The sequence below is a fragment of the Canis lupus genome, chromosome 4, assembly GCF_048164855.1.
Source record: "Canis lupus baileyi chromosome 4, mCanLup2.hap1, whole genome shotgun sequence".
Classification (NCBI taxonomy): domain Eukaryota; kingdom Metazoa; phylum Chordata; class Mammalia; order Carnivora; family Canidae; genus Canis; species Canis lupus.
In genome coordinates this window covers 4,353,148-4,365,871 of record NC_132841.1, presented here as the reverse complement: position 1 = coordinate 4,365,871, position 12,724 = coordinate 4,353,148, and the positions used below count along the sequence as shown (strand labels likewise).

At 42.0% G+C, this 12,724-nt stretch overlaps 1 protein-coding gene and 1 long non-coding RNA gene across 3 annotated transcripts in view; one reads left to right on the top strand and one right to left on the bottom strand.

Annotated features, from left to right (window-relative positions):
- LOC140631754 (uncharacterized) overlaps positions 1-2,803 on the bottom strand; it is a 69,421-nt gene extending 66,618 nt beyond the window's left edge. Inside the window, exon 1 of the long non-coding RNA XR_012029277.1 lies at positions 2,216-2,803. This is a non-coding gene — a long non-coding RNA (uncharacterized lncRNA). The remainder of the gene's footprint in view (positions 1-2,215) is intronic.
- Positions 1-12,724, top strand: part of ACTN2 (actinin alpha 2) — a 66,755-nt gene that overhangs the window by 3,380 nt on the left and 50,651 nt on the right. The window lies entirely within an intron of this gene.

Below are 12,724 nucleotides of genomic sequence, written 5' to 3'. Positions count from 1 at the left end.
GGCATTGATATTCATGTAAATTAGGCTGTCTTCAGTGGACTTTTGAAACTTCTAGAGCTTTGGTATTTAGAAGCAAGCTCCCCTTGGAACTGAGGAACACGTTCAAACTTCAGTTCAACTGTGAATCCTAATCAGGAGGTGACTTGTCAGAACAGCAATGTTGAATATGTGTGCTATCTCTAAGCACGGGTTGCTGTCCTTCACCCCTCTGGGAGACTAGCACAGGCCTTTTAAGGAAATGACTCTGTGTTTTGAGACCTAAAGGTTCCTTACGCCCTTAATTTGCATATGGCTACATGATTGATCAACTTTAAAAAAATTTTTTAACCAGTTGTTGGGAGAATAAGAGAGTGGTTCTTTTATTCCACATTCAGAGTTCTTACTGGTTTTAATCATTCCTAGAGAATTTCAGACTCTTCTGCACATTAGTAATTTAGATGAACCGATTAGCCGTTCACCTCAGAATACCTTCTGTTCGTCCTGGCATCCAGGCTAAAATGTCGCCGTGTCGGATCAGGCAGCATGGTAGGACACATGTGGAAGCAGCTGCCCACAGAGTCAAGATTAAATAGAGAGCCCTGGGACCTGAGAACTGGCCCCCCCCCCCCCACAATGTTCTGTGGAGAGCAGCTGCTAATGAAGGGGTGGCAGGTGAAGGCTTCACCCCTGCACGATGAAATCTGCCTTTGCATGAATTTTTCCGCAGGAGAAAAGGCACGATGTGTTTCAACAAGGTGAATGGTTACCAAAAAGCATGTGAACTTTCTCAGATTCATGAAACCCGGATGAATCTCTGCGCTCCCTTTGTACTCTCTGACCATAATCAAGTCACTAAACCTTCAAGTCCCCATTTATCTAGAAAATAAAGATAAATGATCCCTTTCTTACCTCACCGCATTTTTCATGATCAAATGGTTAAACTAGTGCATGTTGAAGGGGTTCCATACACTGCAGTTGTTCAGATGCTATTATCCTTAAGCAGCAAATATTTTTATTAACTGGTGTAACCGTCAGTAGAGAGCTATGCTGGGACTGCTGAGGGATGATGACACACAGACTTGTTCCTTAGTGACTTTGCTATGGTGTTTTGTGTGTGTGGTAAAATATATATAACCTAAAATTTACCCTTTTAACCATTGTTAGGTGTACAGTTCAGTGACATTAATATATTCATAATATCATGCAACCCTAACCACCACCCTTCTGAACTTTCCCATTGCCCCAAACTGAAACTCTGTGTCCATTAAACACTAACTTCCTATCATTTGATGTACTTTTAAAGAGAAGGTTTATACACTTGCACACTTAGTGCCAGGTGCTAGTTGTTTAAAGAACAAAAGTTATAGGAGGTCAAATCAGGAAAGCCATCATGAGTGAGAACAGTGAGGAAGTAGCTTTGTAGGCTAGTAGGACTTGGGCCAGACCTTAATTTGAGTAGTAACTAAACATTAGCCTAGTGGAGAGAAGAAATGAAAATCGTATTCCTGGCTGGAAAAATAGAGTGAAGAGCTGTTGTGCTATTTTTTGGGGGGGAGGGATGATGATAAGTGTGATGTCATCATAGTAAGTGTTTGCATCACCCTTTAGCACTATGAAAGCAAATCCCCCTTATTTCCCAGGTCCCCCTCACCACCCTCTGACAAAAGACTGAGGGGACAAGCTCAGAGAGTGAGAGTCTAAAAGGAGAAAGTAGCCAAGGTGGCCAGGCTAGGACGCCTGGGTCCATATTCTTGGATGTATCTGCTGCTTGTGATGTGCTTGAGGGAGTGTGAAGAGGAGACAGGCTTGGCTGAAGCTCACATTGCAGACTGGAATTCATAGAGAAGACAGAGCAGGCCAGTGTATAGTGAACCCAGGACTCGGGGTGAGGGTGGAGCCCTGCAGGTGTTGGAGCTCCAGAGTACTGTGCTTAAAGAAGCAGACTATTAGCAGAATGAGACCAGGAGATGGCAGGCAGAAGCCTGAGATAGGACCCACTGGGTAGAGCGTGAGGATTAGAGCCAGGGACTGGTGGGAGCAATGGTGAGGAAGGCATCAATTTGAGAGTGGTCAGGAGGGATTATGCAAGTATTAAATGGCCCCGTGCTATTCCACGGCGGGCTGTGTATAAATCCAGTTAAGCAGACATGATCCCACCCTGAGAGCTCCTGGGCTAGAAACTCAAGACGGTTATATTGACAAGAAACAAGCAAACTGATGAGCAGAGTCTGTTTACCTCCCAGGAGATAGAAAGCTGCCTGTTCACAGGATTCGTCATCCAGTGCAGGGCGGAGGGGAGGGTGGTAGTCCCTGTGGCCGGCACTTGAAGGGAGGGCTGATGTTCCAAGGGGACTCTGATGTCTAGAGAAGCATGTTGGTGGGTCGGCGTGGAAAGGCAGCATCTGTTATGAGCCCTAAGAAACCTCTGTCCCCGGACGGACTGTGGTTCTAAAGAAGCACTTGGCTTGCTGTGGATGATCACAGATGCACACGCTAAAGGCGGAAAAGTCACTCTTTGTCGTCGGACCCTCCCCAGGGCCCTGGGATCTGTCCTGGCGTGTGCCCTGCCCCTTCAGCCAAGTTCATCACCAAAGAAACTTGAACCCCAAAGGAAGCGTCTCCAAGAGTGTGGGAGGACGAATATAATTCTTAGCTGGGAAACTTAATGAGCGCGGCTTCAGAAAGCTGTCAGAAGGCGCTGCAGTCAGTTGCTGCAGCTGGGAGACACCTACGGAAAAGGCGCAGGACTGGAGTGGGTGGGGGAGCCGCCGTGATGAGCAGAGGAGTTGGTACGGAATACGTTGGAGGACAGTCAGAATTGTACCACTGTTTCCCTGGGAACGGTACTAATTCTTCCAGAAAGAACAGAAAGCAGAGATCAGGGGAACGTTTGCTAACTGCTGTGCTAGACCAATTCCGAAGGCAGGAAAATCTTGCGTGCAAGGAATTGGTTTTTCTAAAGGAGCCTGAGGAACCTTTTTTTATACAAACCCCTATCTGAGCACCTGCAGGCTTGCCAGTGTGCCCACCTTCCCCCCCGCCCCCCACCCCCCGCAAACAATTTTCCATGTCAGAAACCAGAAGGTGTTCTGATCTGCAACCCTGCTGAAGAGCAAGATCTAAATGGTCACTTATTCTTTCATTTGTTTGACTTTTATTACCATCCTGCCAGAGGCTAGGGATAGAGAATTGAGTTGACCCCCTAAGGAGCTTATAGCCTGGTTTAGGAGACAGAAAGTTCAGTGCAAAGTGCAGAGCAGAGACACCCAATTCAGCTAGGCTGGCAAAGGAAAGGCAGAGTATTTCCAGAATGCTCCTCTTATGTGGTTTGCTGTCTTTGTAAATGGAAACATCTTCCTCCCTGGCACCCAGGTGGGATGCTGGGAGTTATCCTTGGTGCCTCCCTTTCCCAACTCTGGTGGAGCCCACATGCTAAAGTCCTTTGGACCCTGCCCCTTCCTCCCATTAAGTACTTTCACGTCTTCAGAGTTTCTGTCTTTCCTGCGTGGATTAGGGATGGGAGCCTCCTGCTTTGTCACCTTTCCACAGCTCATGCTTCTCTAAAGGCTCTTCTCCATGATGCTGGCAGGAGTGATCTTTATGGAACCACAAGCCTGGTCATGGTATTTCCTGCTTAAAGTCCCTCTGTGGTTCTTCATTGTCTTCAGGAGAGAGTTCAATCCTCTTACAGTGGTCTGTGAGGCCAGGTCTGAGCTAGACTCTACTATTCCATCCCCCACCACACACACACAGGTTCAAGGTCCAACCTCACAGAGTGGCCCTCACCGTGTTTGAGTCACTCTTTTGCCTTATACCCAGCCCCTGCTTCCTTGGCCCATTCTGGGATTCTTCCTCAATCAGGCCCCTCCTCCAGGAGGCCAGCCTTCTAGAACATGGGTCACCTGGTGCTGTCATGGTCTCCTCCTTGAGGACTATGAGCAGATGCTCTTCCCAGGTTCCCCAGGGCCACCACTGAGTCTGCTCAGACTCAGTACTCATTTGTAGAATGAGAAAATTATGAGTCCTATTTCTGAAAAGCATTTAGTATGATTAAAAACTTTAAATGTAATAATCAAGAAACTTTTTTTTACAATCTTTTTAATTCCTAGAGCTATATATGTATCACCTCTAATTCATGCTTCTTGTGTAGTGGTTTTAAAAAAGATTTTCTTAAAGCATTTTTCTCAGATCCTCAAAATGAATGCAGTTATCTGACTTAATTCTTTTTTTTTTTTTTTTAATTTTATGATAGTCACAGAGAGAGAGAGAGAGAGAGGCAGAGACATAGGCAGAGGGAGAAGCAGGCTCCACGTACCGGGAGCCCGACGTGGGATTCGATCCCAGGTCTCCAGGATCACGCCCTGGGCCAAAGGCAGGCGCCAAACCGCTGCGCCACCCAGGGATCCCTATCTGACTTAATTCTTATTCTAAGATTAAACCTTCAAAGACAAGCTGTTAATTTAAAAAAATGGAATTTATAGATTTTTGTAATTAAAAAGTCATAGATTCAGATTTATTTAAATTGAATGTGTCACTGTATTAATGAACAATTTCTGGTCACCTAAATTTGATTTGAAATGACCTTTTTTCCTCCAGATTGAAAATATTTACCCACTTAATAAAGAAAATTACATTTAGATTCAGATAAGTATAAATTTAAACGCGTGGGTTTTATGTACAAACTATCGTAAAACAAAAAAAAATTTTTTTTTTTGAAAACATACTGTGCTTCACAGTAGCAGAATTACAAAATAAAGAATAGACATGGGTGATTCGGAAGAGTGTGTGTGTTCCTGAAAAGGAATAAGTCTGAATGCCAAGTCCAAGACTAAGTAGTTATCATGATTTTGCATTGTCTTGCTTTGTTTCTTTATTTTTGTTAGCAAATAAAGGTGTTAGTTATAAGCCTTAGGAATCATTATACATTAAAAGGCATGCAATCTTGGAAAACACTCTCCTTTTTTAGTGATTGTGGGGACCAAATGGACAAGTAGGTAAATATGAGGTTGTTTGGGGGAAATGAGAACTGTATTTAATATGAAACTGTGATCGAGTCTTATATAGACAGTTATAATTGAAATTGGCCAATCAGGTAATCCTACCTATTAGAGTCATAAGGAGTCTTTAAGTTATTTCACGATAGTCAAATAAGATGTGAAATAATAGTTATTTTGAAGTTAGGTAATGTCATTGATTTTTATTAAGAATTTTGAGGAATTTTATATTAGGTCGAACCATTTGAAAGCATTTTGACTTCCAAAAATTGCAGTTACTTACTTTCAACTCAATAAAACTATATTACCACTAGGTTCCAATGTATTTGAGATCCATGACCAATACCATGCAATAGCCAAACCATAAAACTGAATTCTAAACATTTCTAGCCTTATCTCTAATGCCTTTGGTGTTCATAAGGGAATTGTTGGATTTTGTAATAGTTAAAAATGTGAGGTTTGGATTGAGAGCTTGACATCCAACAGAAATATCAAGGAGAAAGATCAAGCTTGGAGGTTCAGGCATAGAAGCTATTTGCTCGTAGGTGATGGTTGAAACTGTGGGGAGGGGAATGTGGAAGGAGGTCTGAGAGGACTTCCACAGGAAGCAGTGACATTACCTGCACGTGGATGTGCATACATCAGACGGCTTGGAACCACTTGAACTGTGGAGATGTCTTTAATTTTCTTCCTGGAGAAATCTCACCTTGGTATTCCATTGGAGCTTTGCCAGTCTGAATCTGGCATATGAATTGGTTTAGCTGCTGGAAGAGAAACCCAGGGATTTGGCACCGTGGGATGGGATATCTTTTAGCCAATGAGATAAGGTGTGCTTTCAAAGGAAATAAAAAACTATGAGAAATTATTTGTGGTGGTGTGCTCAGGTCTAGAGCATAAAACCCTTCTGCAGTATTTCAGTATGATAGGCTTTCTTAAGGGAGACTGTATTGAAAATTTGTAAGGATTACTGAAAACAGTAGAATGTGTTTCATCTTATGCTAAATGTAAATTTTTTAAAAATTTTATTTATTTATTCATGAGAGACACAGGGAGAGGCAGAGACACAGGCAGAGGGAGAAGCAGGCTCTACACAGGGAGCCTGATGTGGCACTCAGCCCTGGGAGTCCGGAATCACGCCCTGAGCTGAAGGCAGATGCTCAACCGCTGAGCCACGCATGTGCCTCCTAAATGTAGAATTTAACCCCAAGATAGGTTTCCTTTTTTCTCTTTTATCATTTATATGATTAAGGGAATGAAATGAATTATTGCCCTCCTTCAGATGTTTTGTTTTAAGCTTTTTAGAAAATATTATTGAGGGACACCTGGGTGGCTCAGTGGTTGAGCATCTGCCTTTGGCTCAGGGTATGATCCCGGCATCCTGGGATTGAGTCCCATGTCAGGCTTCCTGCATGGAGCCTGCTTCTCCCTCTGTCTATATCTCTGCCCACCCTCCTTTCTCTCATGAATAAATTTAAAAATCTTTAAAAAAATATACTGGTATTTTCGGTGTTGGAGAGGATCTGTCATGAAAATGATAGAAGACACATACAGAGTTATAATCAGTTTAGAGATTACCCACAGAGGATAATATTTTTCTATTTTAAGACAAACACATTTTTGAGGGGAGGCAGGGGTGAGAGTTAGATTGAACTGGGATGTGGGCAGAGAGACATTAGAGAAATGCAAACTATGCATTTTACATTTTGCAAACTGTATAATTTCTGTTGTTGGAATTTTATGAAATAGGAGGTGGCTGATTATTTTATTGCATACTTCGATCTCTTGTTAAATTTTGAAATAGATGCTTAACATTTTTTTTTCAGTATAACACTAGAACAAAAAGAATTTCAACAATATAAAAGTGATATTTTAATATATGAATTTTTGGTAGTGGATTAAGGAAAGGAGGAAGAAGAGGTTTGGCATATTAATCTTAGCATCGCAGACTATTCACTGTAAAGGGGCAGAGCAGCTGTTTATTGAGAATTACTGTTTTAACCATAGATACTATATCACTCAAATTTCACAACAATCTTGAGGGCAGAGTATTATTATTCTCCTTTTTTAGTGAGGGAAGTTAAGTAACTTGTCGAAGGTTTGTTGAGGGTGAGGAAGTATAGCTGGAACCCATGCACACAGAAATCTAAATTACAAAGGCATGACCCTGTTTCTCAATGGGAGCTTTATAAAATGTGGAGATACTAAAGATGTTATTGCATCCTTTGGTCTGTAAGTGGCAAAGCTGAATTTTGGAGCTGGGCTGCTTTACTCTGAAGGCTGTGCTGTTAACTACTAAACATTTTCTGGGTTTTGTTGTTGTTGTTGTTGTTGCTTTCTACTCATACTTAGGATCTACACCTCAGAGCAGAAGTGTGGGAGTCGGTATTTCTAATTTCTTGCTTATCCCTAACCAACCGCCTCTGTGGAAGAGTATGGGTCTGTGAATTTTTTATTCCTAAATGGGAACAATTGGGGGCATCTGATAAAATGAGAGAACTAAATGTTGAGGCATGGGGAATACTGTCATGCACAGGTTTTTCTCTAGGTCAGATCATAGCAGTTGGTGTGTTCAGCAGAAATGCCAAAGGAGGAGAAGAGAGACCACAGGGAAAGCTAACTAAACCTCTAAATGGAGTTTAGTAGGACATGCCATTAGGGGCATACCTTTGGTATGCTGGTCTGGCTGACTCAGTTCCAAAAGAAGCCACAGTTCAGGATGCCTAAGTACTTGAGTCAACTCCCTGTTGGAACCAGTAGATGGGACTCCAAGAGGCAAGAGTACAGATCAGTTATTGTCCTGCAGGCGTGATGTCTTAGTGGACAAGAATGCTCCCTGAGATCTGGGCTCCACAGAGATTCAGCCTACACACTGTGAACTGGCAGTACCAAGGGCTCCTTTTACCTTATATTAAAAAAAAAAATTCCACTTTCCTTTTCTGTAACTTCCTATAACAGAAAGTTTTAAACATACACCAAAGCAGAGAAAATACAGATTAGAGTGAATCCTTTTGAATGCAGCTGGCCATGGAAAGTCCAAGTTTCATGCATAGGGGGTGTTCCATACTTCTCCCCACACCCCAGCTTTGTGGAGGTATAATTGACAAAAAATTGTATATATTTCAAGAGTTTGGATATGTGCATACATGGTGAAATGGCTACCAGGGATGTCCACGTCTAAGAAGAAAAAGTTTTTATGTTCACCAAGTGTTTTATTCCCTAAACAAAATTTTGAAATAAATCAGCATGAAGCAGAACTTCAAAGGAGGCCAATTGTCACCATCCCCTCTTGGAGTTCCTCTCTTTTCACCCCAAACCCTACGCTTCCTGCTACCCCTCTGGCCATCTGGGCCTCCTCCATCCTCTGCTGTGCTTGTGCACCTCCCCTCATCCACCAATTCTCCTAATGATTTCTCAGACTCTTACTATTATATTCCCCAAACCTGCCTTTCTAGAGATCACCCTTATTTTAAAGGTGATCTTTCTAAGACAATAACCTTGTTGTCTCCTTCCAGGAAGGACCCTCAAGGTAGATTTCAGGCAGTCTACGAGAAGAGGATGGAATTGTGCAAAGCACTTTGGGCAGAAGCAAAAGCCGTTTAACACCCTATGATTGCAAATGGTTCACTGCTATGTTAGTGCCCATGTGTAAAGTCAGCCCATGTACTGATAGGGTACATGCCATGGGTAAGGAGCAGCTCTCTCCTGCTGCAGACTGATCTGATGAAGTGACCCTATAAATTCTTTCAGGGTTATTGGTCTAGTTCTCTCTCAGTTCCTCTGATCATTGTTTTCACTGCTTTGGACGGTGAGCTTGGGTTTGAGACAGGAGTTGGGAAAAATGTCTGAGGATGCTGAACTTGATACATCTTCATTTCCTCTACCACCCCCAGAGTACAGCCAGAGGAAGGAGAGAGCAGACATTTAAAGGGTTCTTGGGGAAAAGTTATTTTTAGAGGTGGTCTTGCCAAGACTACTTCCGGCGATTTTATTTAGACACAGATCAGGCCCTTGCCTGCTTATATGTGTGCATTTCTAGGGTAGCCGTGGAAGTGATGGGGGGCCCTTACACATGCTGTAGATCCAGGCCACCTCATTCCTGGCAAAAATTCATTTTATCTTATCTATTTTCTATCCCCTCCTCCACCGCCAAGCTTTATCAAGATATAATTAACATACAACATTTTGTAAATTTACGGTGTATAATGTGTTGTTCATTTCTCAGGACCTCTATTCTTTTTTTTTTTTAAGATTTTATTTACTTACTTACTTACCTATTTATTTATTTATTTATTTATTTAAAAGACTTTATTTTTATTTATTCATGAGAGACAGAGAGAGAGAGGCAGAGACATAGGCAGAGAGAGAGGCAGACTCCATACAGGGAGCCTGATGTAGGACTCGATCCCGGGACTCTAGGATCACGCCCTGGGCCAAAGGCAGACGCTCTACCGCTGAGCCACCCAGGGATCCCTAAGATTTTATTTATTTGTTCATGAGATACAGAGAGAGAGGCAGAGACACAGGCAGAGGGAGAAGCAGGCTCCCTGCTGAGCAGGGAGCCTGATGCAGGACTTGACCTCAGGACCCTGGGGTCACGACCTGAGTGAAGGCAGGTGCTTCACTGACTGAGCTGCCCAGGCACCCAGAAGTAGTCCAGTTTAGACACCAACTCTATAGTCACTCTGTTCTGAGGACCTACACGTGGTAACCTTAGAGAATGTTAAAATAATGTTGAGACCCAAATAATTTATATATAGGATAGTGATGCCTTTTCTCAAAATACTTGCTTATTTCTGAACTTTAAAAAATGCAGATATTGGTGAAGTGAGATTTCTTATACTTTGTGACAGATTTAAATACCAGAGTCTAGTAATTTCTGAATCTTTTAATTCATGAATCCTTTAGAAGACCAATTCTTGCAGAGAGCTGTGGGAGTAAGCCATGTGTGTGGAGGGATGCAGGGCCATGGATCCCGCTGGTGGGCCAAGTTCCCCTCTGAAATACATGCTGCTTTTGGTATTTGATATGCTAGCTATATGTTTTTATTAGTACTGTATAGACTCGCACTTTAGTTTGATATTAATATGTGCACATCTGAAAAACTAAGAGTTAACATTATTTAAATAGGTGGACCAGTCACCAAAGTCAAATCTCTGGCTTTGTTCTTCAGGCAGTTTGGGTTTTTTCTTTAAAAACAAAACAAAACAAAACAAAAAACGAACAAGTGTGTGTATATGCATATATACACTTAGTATATATACACTAAATATTTATATATGTTCAGACCCTTGAAAATCTGGGAGTGAAGTGGTGATAACTATATTTACTGTGTGATAAATTCATGTTTACTGTAAAGGTTGCCCCTGTTTTTATACTTGGATGCAAGATGGGGCTGCCTCTGTTGGAGTCCTTTAAGGACTTGGTAAGGAAACAGGAAAAATCCTGTCAGAAATACCTGGTGTGTGACAGTAGGTTCTATTGCTGTAACTGGTATCTGGGTAACTGGATATTACAGACTCCAAATGACTTCTATTCTGTGGTCCTAGAACTTGGACAGTGTGTACCTTCTCCATTAGGGTTTTGAAATGTGATGTTGAAATAGGGATTTTATTATATTTATTTTTTATTTTTTTTAAAGATTTTATTTATCTAAGAGAGAGGGAGAGAGAACACGAGCAGGAGAGAGAGGGAGAAGCAGACTCCCTTCTGAGCCAGGAACCCAATGTGGGGCTTGATCCCAGGACCTTGGGACCATGACCTGAGCTGAAGGAAGATGCTTAACTGACTGAGCCACCCAGGTGCCCCCAAACTGTGGATTTTATTTATTTATTTATTTATTTTTAAAGATTTTATTTATTTATTCATGAGAGACAGAGAGAGAGAGGCAGAGACACAGGCAGAGGGAGAAGCAGGCTCCCTGCAGGGAGCCCAATGCAGGACTCAATCCCGGGTCTCCAGGATCATGCCTTGAGCTAAAGACAGATGCTCAACCGCTCAGCCCCCAGGCATCCCCAAACTGGGGATTTTAGTGTGAAACTTTAAAAAGTCCTGAAGCAGCACTTCATTGATTAACTTCAGAAATCTAGATTTGCTTGATTATATCCAATTTGAGTTTTTGTTTTTCAGGGAGAAATATGGAGGATTAATGATATAAAACTAGCCAGCATAATTATAGATAGCCACGAAGACCAAAGAATCTAGGCTAACGAATTGTATATACTTCCCCGAATTACTTTTTAAAGATACATATTTGCATAAGTCCTACACATTCCCTACAGAAAAATATGGATAAGAAAATTTTAAAAGTCACAATCTAGAGAAAACTGGTGTTAACATTTGGCCATATTGTCTACCAGAACACTTTATGCTATAGTATGTAAGAATATGTTTATGAATTTTACACTATAATATGTTTTATCTGAAATGTCTCAGGGAATGAAGACTTCGTAACATAGCTTTGTGCATACTCTCCACTCAGCATGAGCCCTGGGGAAGAACTTTTAGAAGGAAGAAATCCAAGCGTGGTTCCGTCCAGTGTGGAGTGAGCAGGAACTTCGGGAATAACCAGCTTTTACCCCTTCTGTTAACCAGAGATTTTCCCATATGGAGAGGGAACCTGTAGCATACCTGATGGAGGCTGTTCCTGACTTAGAACTGTGCTTCTGGTCTAGAATACCAATGCAGGAATGTGGTGTATACAGAGAACTGTGTCATTCTAAATGAACGCTTTAATCCCTCTGCGTAGGCAGCCATTTATTTGGGTCCCTGAAAATAGTAACAGTATGGTTAACTTGAATTAAGGGATATTTATTTTGCTGTCTACGTCCTACAAGCTGTTTCCCTAGTTGCTGGGATGGGCCGAGGAGGGAAACATCCCTTTGCTTTTTTAAAGGGTAGCTTGAATTCATCCTCAAGAAGAGAATAATGAAAGTATAATAAATGTTGCTGTTGCCTAAAACCAAGCAACAGTTAGGTCTGCCCTGTCACAGAGCCACATCTTGCACATAATTATCCTCCAAGAGAACAAGTTATTTTGGGAAGCATAGCTCAGGATCAATCATATATAAGGCTGTTTGTTGGGAGCCTTAAATGCTTGCTTACCAGAAAGTCCTCAGAAGAATTCTCCATGTAGCTTGTGCCAGCTTGGGGGAGGCAGGTGTGACCCCACAGAACTCCTGGCCAGTGGCTAAGTCAGGCTCATGGCCTAGGGATTGCTCTAAGCTTAGATGACTGAGCACTGAGAGCTTTCATGTGGTTCTTTGAGCTTGCCACTTTTTTTTTTTTTTTTTTAACTTTTAGAGCAAAAATGACTGAGACTTTGACTCTGAAGATACTTGATTTGGTTAGTTTAACATATGCTTCCAGCCCTAAAATAGTTGGGGAATAATCTACAATTTTCTAACCTGCTCATTTTTTCCACTTAACAGTTAAAATGGGGAGTTTCATCAAGATCATTTGCTAACCGTTGTTTAGAAGAGAGAATGCTAGAGCTTGTTTTAATAAAAGGTTTTTAAAATAAGCTTTATAATTTTTTTTTAGAGTTTTTTTTTAATTTTTATTTATTTATGATAGTCACACACACAGAGAGAGAGAGAGAGAGAGGCAGAGACACAGGCAGAGGGAGAAGCAGGTTCCATGCACCGGGAGCCTGACGTGGGATTCGATCCCGGGTCTCCAAGATCGCGCCCTGGGCCAAAGGCAGGCGGTAAACCGCTGCGCCACCCAGGGATCCCAAGCTTTATAATTTTTAT